Source organism: Sturnus vulgaris, chromosome 11, assembly GCF_052056855.1.
Source record: "Sturnus vulgaris isolate bStuVul1 chromosome 11, bStuVul1.hap1, whole genome shotgun sequence".
Lineage (NCBI taxonomy): Eukaryota > Metazoa > Chordata > Aves > Passeriformes > Sturnidae > Sturnus > Sturnus vulgaris.
Genome location: NC_142253.1, coordinates 20025511 through 20037777, shown reverse-complemented (window position 1 = coordinate 20037777; position 12267 = coordinate 20025511). Strand labels below are relative to the sequence as shown.

At 53.2% G+C, this 12267-nt stretch overlaps 1 pseudogene; it reads left to right on the top strand.

The window, feature by feature from the left end:
- Positions 1–8154: 8154 nt before the first annotated feature.
- LOC148222530 (uncharacterized) lies at positions 8155–9510 on the top strand (annotated as a pseudogene).
- The last annotated feature ends 2757 nt before the right edge of the window (positions 9511–12267 follow it).

Below are 12267 nucleotides of genomic sequence, written 5' to 3'. Positions count from 1 at the left end.
TACATAAAGTGCCAGGACAGAGGTGAGTGCTATAAAACGTGCAAAAAAGCTTATGTGGCTTAGATTGTGTATCCTTAAATGTAAAGGGCTTCCCCTCCTTCCTTGATTAAACAAATTCATCTGCACACATTAGTAAGGTACTTAGTGGTTGAAGTGCATTGCAAATGCATTCTAGATTTTATATTTTAGAAGATTAATTTGTGCTTAAAGAGCTGCACCCTGTCTGATGTTAAACCCCAGGATATATCAGATTGTTTCTCTCTCATTAAACCCTGCAGAAGAGACCATCGCTCAGAGGAGTCTGATCCAATCCTGGCAACTCAAAGCAGTGAAGTTCCTGCTCAGTAATTTGATTCATGCCTCCACTGAAAGTGCATTTGAATCACAAAGCTTGGACTCAGATCAGAATATCCACTGAGGGAAAGAAGGATATCTAACTTTGGCTTTATCCTAATTTCAACCACAACTGGTAGTCTGGAAACATGTTTTGTTTGCAGAAGGGGATCCCAGCACACCATGGAAATGGTTCTGATCTGTGCTCCTTTCTAGGTGAGCTCCCTGGGAAGGCTTCTCGAGGAGGTTGGGTGGAACATGGTTTGGAACTCTTGGGAGCTTCTGCAGCAAAGTTCTCAAGTTCCCCTCACAGCATAATCACTGACAATCTGGCAGGAAGCAGGTGACAGAAGCTTCTGTGGCTGTTGAGTTACAGGTGTGTCTGCAGGGAGCCCTTTGCCAGCTGCAGGGCTGGATGCTGTGTACAAACCCAGTTCCCATGGCAGAGGTGAGTAGTGTGTCCCTGCTGACCCCACAGCTGAGCACTGCTTTTGTGGGATCCACCCAGATGAAGTGGAACTGCTTTGCTCTACGGTCCTCCAACAGGCACGGCTCAAGGAAGAGGAGACAAGAAATGGCTGAAGAAAGCCAAATATTGGGACCAGATGCTGAGTGAACTGGAGAGACGCCGTGGTGGGTGCATTTCCCTCAGCCTTGTCCTGAGACTCAGCAACCAGAGGCTTTCTCTGCACATCTGGACACGCAGTGTCCGACACAGCAGGAAGGGATCCATGGCAACCTCGCTGCCCCACTGCTGCTGTCACAGGGCTGTTTCCCAGCCTGGCCTGGCTGCAGCTTCTCCCCAGCCTCTGCAGGAAGGCCTTTGGCATCAGCTGGCAGCATTTTTTGGAGGAAGCAGTGGCTCATTGGCAGCCTCTGCTGCAGGAAGGGAGGCCATGCCAGGCACAATCACAGGAGGTAAATGCTGTGCCTCTGGGCCTGAGCCCTGCTGAGCCTTGAGCTGCCATCTCCGCTGCTTGGCAGTGCGGGCACAGCCTGGACAAGACGAGCACAGCCCAGAGGAATTATCCTGAGCAGGCTCAGGGCACTCAGGTACTGTTGTGTTGTGTTGTTTAATGTTAATCTTTTTCATATGTTAATGGTTTGTCCCATGTTCGTCCCCCTAAGTTATGTATATAATGGTTTAGCCCTTACCCGCCTATCCCCCTGTCCTTCAACCCTAAACCACTCCCAGCTTCCAGATCCTTCCCTTTCCCTCACACTAATCCCTGCCCCTAGCTCTGTCAATCCTCCGCGGACCCTGCCCCAGGTTCTAGAAAGTTCTCCCTACTTTGTTAGACGATTGGTTGTTGTACCCCAGTTGACACCCACATGCTTCCCTATTGGTTAGATGTATCCCTTTCTCCGCCTTCGGTACCTCCCCTTGTTTGCCACAATTGGTCAAAGTTATGTACCCTCCGCTTGCGCCTCCCCCGTATTTAAGTTTGTGCAGACCCTGTCAAACCGCCTTTTGCGGTTCCCTCTCCCAGACCTCAGACCTTCATTTTGTCCCTCCAATAAACTCCTCTCCTTGGAACCGTGAAAGGTCTCTTCCGCTCCTCTTTATCTCTCCCAGACTGATTGCCCAGTTATAGCAGATGCTATACCTCTTCTGCGGCTCCCAAAGCGGTGCCGGGGAGAGGCCACTCCTTGACGCAGGCTTCTTGGAGCCAGCCAGTAGCCCAGGTGGAGTGGGCGTTTTGGGGAAGACATGTCAGATTGGCGCCCAACGTGGGGCCACTTCTCCAGTGACCCCACGAAGAGCCTCTAGGATCTGAGGATCAGAGGTGTTGGGCATCGACTACCCCGGTCGGAGCAGACCAGGTCAGCAGTGCTCCCGGCGAGAAGGCGGCAATCCTCTGCGCCTGGAGGTCCGCTTTCAAGGGAGAGACCTTCCGTTGCAGCTCCTGTCCCAGAAGCCGACGGAGCCGGCAAGTATCCCCCAAAGGGGTGAGGGGGGCTTACCAAAAGGCAGGGCGCGGTACACTGCCCTAGGTGTGGGGGCCCTTAAGCCAAAAGGCCGCTTGTCAGCTGCGGGAAAGCACCCTTGCCTTTAGTCACTGAGGCTGGGGACTCACTGGCCCTGGGACCCTTATTCTTAGTTTTTTGAGTTCTCCTGTGCGGCAGCGGGAGAGTGAGTTTGCTGTGTGGGCGTTAGGCACACCACAATGGGCGCAAGGCTGTCAACACAGCAGCAGGAGATGTTTCTCCAAGTTGTGGGTACCCTGAAGGGAGGGAAAAGAAAGTTTTCAAGGGGTTCGTTAAAAAAGTTTGTGAAATGGCTTGCTTCCCAATTCCCCGGGGTGTCGCCCCAGCAGATGGAGACAATTCAATTTTGGGAGAGCGTGGGACAGAGGCTCATGACGTTGAGTAATCAGGGCGACACCTCTGTAGATCGGTTTTTCAGTTTGTATGTCCAAATTCGTACTGTTGTAAAAGAAAAGGCAGGGAAGGGAAGCAAGCCATGCTGGGTTCCCCCAGTTGTTTCCCCTCTCCTAACCCTCATTCCCATCCCTCTTCCCCTGCATCGGGGGACCCAAGACGGGCAGTTTGACAACGATCGCAGGCGAGCCCAGCCAGGGAGACCAGCTGCTGCTCACCTGGCCCCTCTCGGTCCAGACAGCAAGGCGCCAGCTGTCAGGGAGCCTTCCCCTAATCCCTCTTTCCACAGTTCCTTCTCTCCCAGTTGTACCCCAAGTTCTACCCTGAAACCTGCTTTGAAAAGTTGCAAAGTTTGTAAATGTACCCCAAAACCCTCTCCCGCTCCTACCCCAAGCTCTACCCCAAAAACCCCAAAGTCAGTACAGTTCCAGTCGTTCCCCCCGGAGTCACAAAATGGCCTCCCGGACTCCGGCGCACAAGATGGCGCCGGCCACGTGGCATGGCCGGCCCCTTGTGCTCCGGCTCCTTCTTTTTCCCAGAATCCCTTCCTTACTGATCCTTACCCTCCTCCTCCGCCTGTGGCTTCGCCCCCTACCCCGTGTCCCAACCCCTTTCTGTTCCCACCTCCTTCCCCAAGTCCTGCCCCTATCTCCTCCCACTGGAAGGACGTTCCTCCTCCCCAGGCACCTGCTCCTCTTCCTCCGACTAAGACTCCTCCTCCTACTCCACCCCAGAGAGGCGGCCCCCAAGCTCAGTGGGTTCCGCCCATCATCATGAATGTTGCCAGTGTTCTGGCTCCTCCTTGGCAAGCAGTCCCGCCCCTCGTCTTCCAACTTCCGATTCCCATGCACCTCCTTCCGGTTCCCACGCTCTGGAAACCAGAAGTGACAGGCCAGGGGATCGGAACCCGGAAGCGGAGACCACACTCATTGCCGCACCGGTGTTTTATTCTCGTCAAAGGGATATTCCTAATTGGCGGCCATTCGAATACTCCCATAAAAAGGAGATCTGTAAGGCACAGAAGGAGTTTGGGAGAAAGAGTGAATATTTTAAAGGCCTATTGGAAACAACTTTCTCCTCCAATATTTTGGTCCCTAGCGACCTGAAAGGATTGTTCAGATGTCTCCTCCTATCAATTGAATACAGGCTGTGGGAGGACACATGGAAAAGGATGCTAGGGGAACTCCTGCCTGAACTCTGACAAATCCCCGAGTGCGCCGTTGACGCAGATCAAAAGCCAATAACAATCATTTTTGTTATTGGATCATTTGTGCAGCAAGGGGGAGTGGTCACAGGCGGAAGCACAGGCAGAAAAAATACCAAAGCCTGTGATTTTGAAAATTCAAGCTGCTGCCGAGAAGGCATTCATCATGATGCCAACCACCGAGCCCCGTGTCCATTATGCCACCATTAGACAGGGGCCGGCAGAACCTATTATTGAGTTTGTAGAAAGGCTAAAGATAGAACTTGAAAAACAAGTAAAGAGTCAAGACACCTTAGAAGAACTGATAATCGAAATGATAAAGTTAAATGCCAATGATGTGTGTAAACAAGTCATAACATCTCTACCTCTTTATCCCGAGCCGTCTCTCCAACTTATAGTGGAGGCCTGTGTGAAGCGCGCGGTTGTGCCAGCACCACCGATTCCAACTAGAGGAGGAGCGAAGATAGCAGCAATGACAGCAGCTGCAAAAACCTTCCCTGTGCACTGCTTCCTCTGTAACCAACCTGGTCATACTGTGCATGTGTGCCCTCTTAAAAATAAAATCAATAATGGGCAGGGGCAGGGGGAGGTGGGAGGAAACACACAAACAAAAAAAAACTAACTGGGGAGCGCAAGCCCGCCTCGCGTGAAAATAAAAATGAGGTGGGCCGCGAGGGGGACCTTGGTGGGGGCAAAACTAACACTGGATGTGACACCTCTACCGGACATGACATTTTTCAGATGTGACGAAAAGCGCCAGGGTGGACTCCTCGTCCTCCCCTGGGCTTGGCCTTGACAGATAACACTTATTTCGAGACACAGGACTGGCAGTCGGTGTCGGTGAAACCCACATCACCGGGTTTGTTTGCCGGACTCGACGGTACGTATGTCGTGCTTGGGGATACAAAGTGTACCCCTCCGGAGATTGAGATCATGCCGCAGATGCAACTTTTGTGTCTGGACGGTTTCTTTCTCCTGGCGCGGTGCATCCAACCACCATACCTCCTGCCAAAAGAAGAGCCAATAGCGCAGGTGATCTCGGTGCCCAATATCATCATGGCGAAGCCAGCTGATCCCTGCGTCTATTGGGCAGAAGTCATTGGCGAGAATAAACCTATAATTGGATGTGGACTCTGTCGGGGTGAAGACTACATTCACCTCAGCAGACTCTTTGACACAGGAGCGGATGTGACCATTATTCCAGAAAACATCTGGCCATCACATTGGGAATTGCAACCTGTGGCTGGCAGAATACAAGGAGTTGGGGGGACCCAACTGGCTCAGCAGTCAAAAAGTGTAATTAAAATTGAGGGACCTGAAGGGCAGGTGGCTAATGTCTGCCCCTTTGTTATGGAGTATAAAGCTCCCCTGTGGGGCAGAGATGCCATGTTGCAATGGGGTGTTCGTATTGAAATCCCAAAAACCCTGCGGGATTTTTCCTAGCAGCCACTGTGGAGTGCCCTGTCCAGAAACTGAACTGGCTATCTGATGAACCAGTATGGATAGATCAGTGGCCGCTTAACAAACAGAAATTGCAGGTGCTCAACAAACTCGTGGAGGAGCAGTTGGCCAAAGGTAACATCGAGCCAACCTGGAGCCCCTGGAATTCTCCGGTCTTTGTCATCAAAAAGTCGGGGAAGGACAAGTGGCGGCTCCTTCACGACCTTCGTGAAATTAACAAAAAGACAGAAGACATGGAGTCTCTGCAACCAGGCATGCCCTCACCCTCAATGCTGCCGCAAAATTGGAATCTGGCAGTTTTGGATATAAAGGATTGTTTCTTTCAAATTCCCCTCAACCCCGAAGACGTGCCACGGTTTGCCTTCTCGGTTCCCTCCATCAACTGGGAAACCCCAATGAGGCACTTCCATTGGTGGGTACTGCCTCAGGGCATGAAGAACAGCCCCAGTATCTGTCAATGGTACGTGGCCTCATTGCTGTCTCCTGTCCGCGCCAAGGCACGGGAGGCCGTCATCCTGCACTATATGGATGACGTGCTGATTTGTGCCCCCATGGACGACATGCTGCAGCATGTCCTTGACCTTGTCATCGAGGTTTTGATCTCTGCAGGGTTTGAGCTCCAGAAGGAGAAAGTTCAAAGGATGCCCCCGTGGAAGTATCTCGGGCTCCAAATTACCAACAGGACTATTGTCCCACAGAAATTGGCAATTAACACCAAGCCAAAAACCCTTGCAGATTTCCACCAGCTGTGTGGGTCATTGAATCGGGTCAGACCCTGGCTAGGATTGACCACCGAGGACCTAGCCCCTCTTTTCAATTTATTGAAAGGGGGAGATGAGTTACTTTCTCCTAGGGTGCTGTCCCCAGAGGCGAAGACAGCTCTGGAAAAGGTAGAGAAGGCGATGGGAACAAGACAGGCCCATCGCTACCTGCCAAACCTGCAATTTGAGTTTATTATCTTGGGACGGCTGCCGCACCTCCACGGCCTTATTTACCAATGGAACCAGGACCAGAGGGACCCCGTCTTGATCATAGAGTGGGTGTTCCTCAGTCATCAGAGGTCCAAAAGTATCACCAAGCCACAAGAGCTGATGGTGCAGCTGGTCAGGAAGGCCAGGGCCCATTTGCTAGAGGTGGCAGGTTGTGATTTTGCGTTCATTCGAGTACCACTTGCCTTGTCATCAGGCAAGCTGACTAAGGAGGTTTTGGAGCATTTGCTCCGGGAGAATGAGACTCTTCTCTTTGCCCTTGACAGCTACAAAGGACAAACATCTGTCCACCACCAAAGTCACAAATTATTCAAATTTTAATCTGGTCCCTAAAGAGAAATTGAGCTGGGTGCCACTCAAAGCTCTAACCGTTTTTACGGATGCATCCGGGGCTTCGCACAAGTCAGTCATGACTTGGAAGAACCCCCAGACTCAGCGGTGGGAGGTAGATGTTAAGGTTGTTGAGGGTTCCCCTCAGATTGCCGAGTTAGATGCAGTCATTAGAGCTTTTGACAGGTTCTCAGAGCCACTCAATTTGGTCACAGATTCGGCCTACGTGGCGGGTGTGGTGTCAAGAGCAGAGAACACTGTTTTGAAAGAAGTCTCCAATCCAAACCTCCACAGTCTGCTCTCGAAGCTGATATATGCTGTCTCCCACCGAGAGCATCCGTACTTTGTGATGCACGTAAGATCGCACACAGACCTGCCAGGCTTTATCGCTGAGGGTAGTCAGAGAGCGGACAACCTGGCTGTGCCAGCTGATATGGCTAGGCTCCCTGATATTTACCAACAAGCAAAGCTGAGCCATCAGAAATTCCATCAGAATGCACCTGGCTTGGTACGGCAATTCCAACTAAGCCATGACCAGGCAAGGGACATTGTGGCCACATGTCCCCAATGCCAGAAGCTTGAGGTGCCAACCCTGAGCTCTGGCGTCAATCCTAGAGGCCTGGAGAGCTGCGAGTTATGGCAGATTGATGTCACCCATGTTCCGCAGTTCAGCAGGTTAAAGTATGTACACGTGAGTGTGGACACCTTTTCCGGGGCAGTCTTCGCTTCTGCCCACACAGGGGAGAAGGCCAAGGATGTACAGAAACACCTTGTACAAGCCTTCTCGGTGTTGGGGATCCCCAAGGAACTCAAATCGGACAATGGCCTGGCATTCCGGGAGTTCCTGCAGAGGTGGGGAATTAAGCATAAGACTGGCATTCTGTATTCCCCTGCAGGTCAGGGCATGGTTGAGCGTGCCCATCAAATGCTCAAATGGGTCCTGGAGCAGCAACAGGGCAATACCCAGTTCGACTCACCCCATACTAAATTGCATAGAGCCCTTTTTACAATCAACTTTCTTAACTGCTCCTTCGAAGTGTTGAGTCCTCCCATTGTGAGGCACTTCACGAACTCTTCACCATTACGGTTGAGAAAACACCCTCCCGTAATGGTGAAGAACCCAGAGACCGGAAAAACGGAGGGCCCACATGAGTTAGTCACCTGGGGTCGTGGGTATGCTTGTGTATCAACGCCTTTTGGTTTGAGGTGGGTCCCTCAAAGGTGGGTCCGGCCCTATACTGCCAGTCAGGGACATCTGTCAGGGCCAACCTCAGGAGATGTAAAATATGCAGCGCTTCGTCTTCACCGGCGCCCCTCCCTAGAACACCAAGGGTCCCCCCAGCGGGCAGGACAGCCCCTCGTCCAATCTGTTTCCTCCCCGTGAAATTCATTAATTATTTGAGTGACCCGTTCCCTTTTCTTGTTTTGTTTTAGTCAGCCGCCCAGAGCCCCAGGATGTGGTACGCCCTTGTCATCTGGGCATGCCTCTGCCAGTCTTCGATGGAGTGGATAGTCCCCCAGCCGAGGAAGAACGTGTGGGTCACCTTGGCCCAGGCTATGCAACAGGACCATCTCTGCCTGTCAACTGTGGCAACAGGGAATCCACTTTCAACCTCCCTGGTGGGGGATCCCATTTCAGCCCAACGAATATCCCAAAACCATCACTAATATGAGAGATGATTTCAATGCCCGGTGGTGGCACCCCCCTATGCCTCCTACCCTATGATCAACCCCCTCTGTGTGTGGTGGGAGTGGTCGAGAGACCTTCCCAAAGCACCCAAGTAGCCTCAAGAATTGGAGTTACTTGGTTCAGCCCCATCCCCTTTTTGTATTCAAAATCACTATAGATGGTCCAACCCCGAATCTTACCTAAACGTCATCCAACCTAACCTTGAGTACAGAGCTGCCACGTGGTGCAACACCACCGCCCAGATTGAGGGGACCCCTGTGGACCAACCGCGTCAGCTCGGTAAGGGGGTCTTCTTGATCTGTGGCGACCGGGCGTGGGCAGGCATCCCCTCTCACCTGATAGGAGGGCCGTGCACTCTTGGGCGACTGACCCTGTTTTCACCTAACCGAACCCAAACTTCGAATTGGAAATCTAAACCCACAAAATCGGCTATCCAAAAGAGAGAAGCACATAATTTGGATGAAAATTACAACGCGGATGTTTTTCACTGGTCGAAATCAAAAAGAGTTGCTGTGTCCATCTTTTTGCCAGGGGTGGCAGCAGCTGAAGCCCTAGGTGAATTGGGCCACCTAGAGTGCTGGGTGGCGAAGCAGGCAAATCTTACGTCAGCAGCCCTAAGCAACCTCCTAGCAGACGAGGAAATCACCAGGCAGGCGACCCTACAAAATCGGGCAGCAATAGATTTCCTGTTGCTTGCTCATGGCCACGGCTGCAAGGACTTTGAGGGCCTCTGCTGCCTCAACTTGTCATCCCGGAGCAGCAGTGTCCACTCCAAGATCCAACAGATATAAGGCCTCGTCACTAACATCAAAGAGGAATCCAAAAACTGGCTGAAAAACATCTTTAAGAGCTGGGGACTTTTGGGTTGGCTGGCTTCCATTGTCAAAACCATTATTTCAGTTGTCCTTGTTGTTCTTCTTGTTTGTATTGCGATCCCCATTATCAAGACATTGGTTATTCGCAGCATCTCCCCAACACCCCAAGTAAGCTGCGCAGAGGTGGGGCCCGTCCCGGAGTGGAATCTTGAAGATCCCCCGACTGGTGAAGAGACAGAAGCAGTGGAAGAGGAAGAGGACAGGCCAACCTCTGGCGAGGACTCTGAGAATGTCACCTCTGTTTAGAAAGAAAGGGGGAGATGTTGTGTTGTGTTGTTTAATGTTAATCTTTTTCATATGTTAATGGTTTGTCCCATGTTCGTCCCCATAAGTTTTGTATAAAATGGTTTAGCCCTTACCCGCCTATCCCCTTGTCCTTCAACCCTAAACCACTCCCAGCTTCCAGATCCTTCCCTTTCCCTCACACTAATCCCTGCCCCTAGCTCTGTCAATCCTCCGCAGACCCTGCCCCAGGTTCTAGAAAGTTCTCCCTACTTTGTTAGACGATTGGTTGTTGTACCCCAGTTGACACCCACATGCTTCCCTATTAGTTAGCTGTATCCCTTTCTCCACCTTCAGTACTGCGTCAGGGTACTGAGCACTCCTGCTGGGGTCCCTCCCTGGGAGACACTGACCGAAACCTGGGAGGGGCTACAAGCGGGGACCATGGTGGGGAAAGGACAGAGGGGGAGGGCAGGGCTCCAATGTGTCCTGACAGGGCCTGAGTCTATTCCCTTGGGCTGGGGGAGCTGGCCCAGCAGAAGGAGGGAGGGAGGTTGGGAGGAATGGTTGTGGCACTGCCTGCCATAGTTTTTCCACAGGGATTTAGGGAGTGTTCCTCTGTGGCAGTGATAGAGCCTCATGGACTCTGGGCTGCTCCAGCCCCCCCATCCAAGGATGCTGCACAGGGCATGGAAAGAGTGTGGAGCGTGACCACAGCCACCATAGAGTTCCCCAGGCCAATCTGCTGCTGTGGCCATGTCCATTCACATCTGGCCCACACAGCCTTACCCGATCCCCTTGCAGTGCCCAATTCCCTAAGGCAGAACAGGGATCCCAGCACGCCATGGAAATGCTTCTGGTCTCTGCTCCTTTCTAGGTGAATATGCTAGGAAGACTCCTCCAGCAGCTTGCCTTCATGAAGATTTGCAAGCTCCAGAGCCACCTGCAGGTATGTTCTTAGTGACCCACCTCAGATCAGATGTGGTGACCCGCTGAATTTCAGCATATTAGTCCACAGAGGAAAAGGAACTAATGAGGATTCCCTCAGCAACAGTGAGTGAAGAGGGAAAAGCCCAGCAGTGAATCCCTGCCCCGCGGTGGGGCGCGGGACATGTGGCATACAGAAGCCCCCCTGCCCAGTGGCGCTCTCGGGGGACACAAATCCTTGTGTTTCTCTAAGGACCTCGGATGTGAAAATACAAAACTAGAGGACACAAGAAACCGCATGAAACATCCGAACAAAGGAGACAAATGCTGAAGGAAATGCTGCAGAGAAGACAAGATGGGTGTATTTCCCTCAGCCTTCTCCTGAGACTCAGCACCCAGGGGCTTTCTCTGCACATCTGGACACGCCATGCCCAGCACAGCAGGAAGGGATCCATGGCAGCCTCGCTGCCCTGCTGCTGTTATCACGCCCTGCAGGGCTGTTTCCCTGCCTGGCCTGGCTGCAGCTTCTCCCCAGCCTCTGCAGGAAGGCCTTTGGCATCAGCTGACAGAGAACACAAACTGCCCCACGGACCATGCACACCCTGAGATCCCCTGGAATTTCCCAGTCTCAGGATACTTAAGATGTAGGGGCTATTTGGAGAAGGGAGCAACCTGGGACTGTCCCAAAATCCTGGGTGTTTTGTGATCCTTATCCATGCCTTTCACAAGTGTTGCCTCCTGAAGACGTTACCTCCCCAATGGGGAACGGTTACATCTCATCCACCTGTCCCTTCCTGCAGAAGTGGACAGAGAGGCTGTGCAGAAGGAAGCATTTCCCGGAGGAAGCAGTGGCTCATTGGCAGCCTCTGCTGCAGGAAGGGAGGCCATGCCAGGCACAGTCACAGGAGGTAATTGCTGTGCCTCTGGGCCTGAGCCCTGCTGAGCCTTGAGCTGCCATCTCCGCTGCTTGGCAGTGCGGGCACAGCCCGGACAAGACGGGCACAGCCCAGAGGAATTTTCCTGAGCAGGCTCAGGGCACTCAGGTACTGAGCACTCCTGCTGGGGTCCCTCCCTGGGAGACATTGCCCAAAACCTGGGAGGGGCTGCACTAGATGACCATGGGGGACAAAGTCGAAGTCCTTGTTATGGTGGCCACAGCCCACGGACACTGTGATGCCAGTAGCGGCTCCCCGCCGTACTGCACCCGGGGCTTCTCAGAGTCGGGTTGCTTGCGAATGCAGCCCAATGCGGGAGGTAAACTCCATCTAATGCTAAATACTGGCACAAGGCCGATAGCCAACAAGTACCATATGGGAAATTTGAAAAGAACTTTGAAGAGAGAGTTCAAGGGGGCGTGAAACAGTTAAGATGTAAACAGGTGGGTCCCGCGCAGTCTGACTCGGAGGATTCAACCCGGCGAATTGTGGTCAGCCAGCGCAGATTCGGCGGATCCTCCTCTCCTTCTCCCTTCTGTCCCCTGAGCTCCCGCCTGTGGGATCAGGCGGGGGGTGCTGTGCCGGCCCGGGCCGGGCGCATTTCCTCCACGGCGCTGCACCGCGCCCGGCTCTGGGTTGGCTGGCAAAGCCTCTGGCGGGCAGGTGGCCCGGTGCCGTGCGAGCGGGGGTGGGTGTTACAGCCTCCGGGCAGCAGGTCTCGCCGAACCCCGGGGCCGAGGGAGAGGACCGCCGCCGCGCCCCCCTCCTCCCCATCAGCGGCGCCGTGGCGGGGGTCGTCGCTCCTCTGGGAGCCGCGTCCTCGCAGCGCGGCGTTTTGCATGGGGGTGTGGGGGCCGGGCCCGCTGACCTCCAGCGCCGCTGTCAACCTGGGTGGACTGTCCTCAGGGTGCCCAGACCA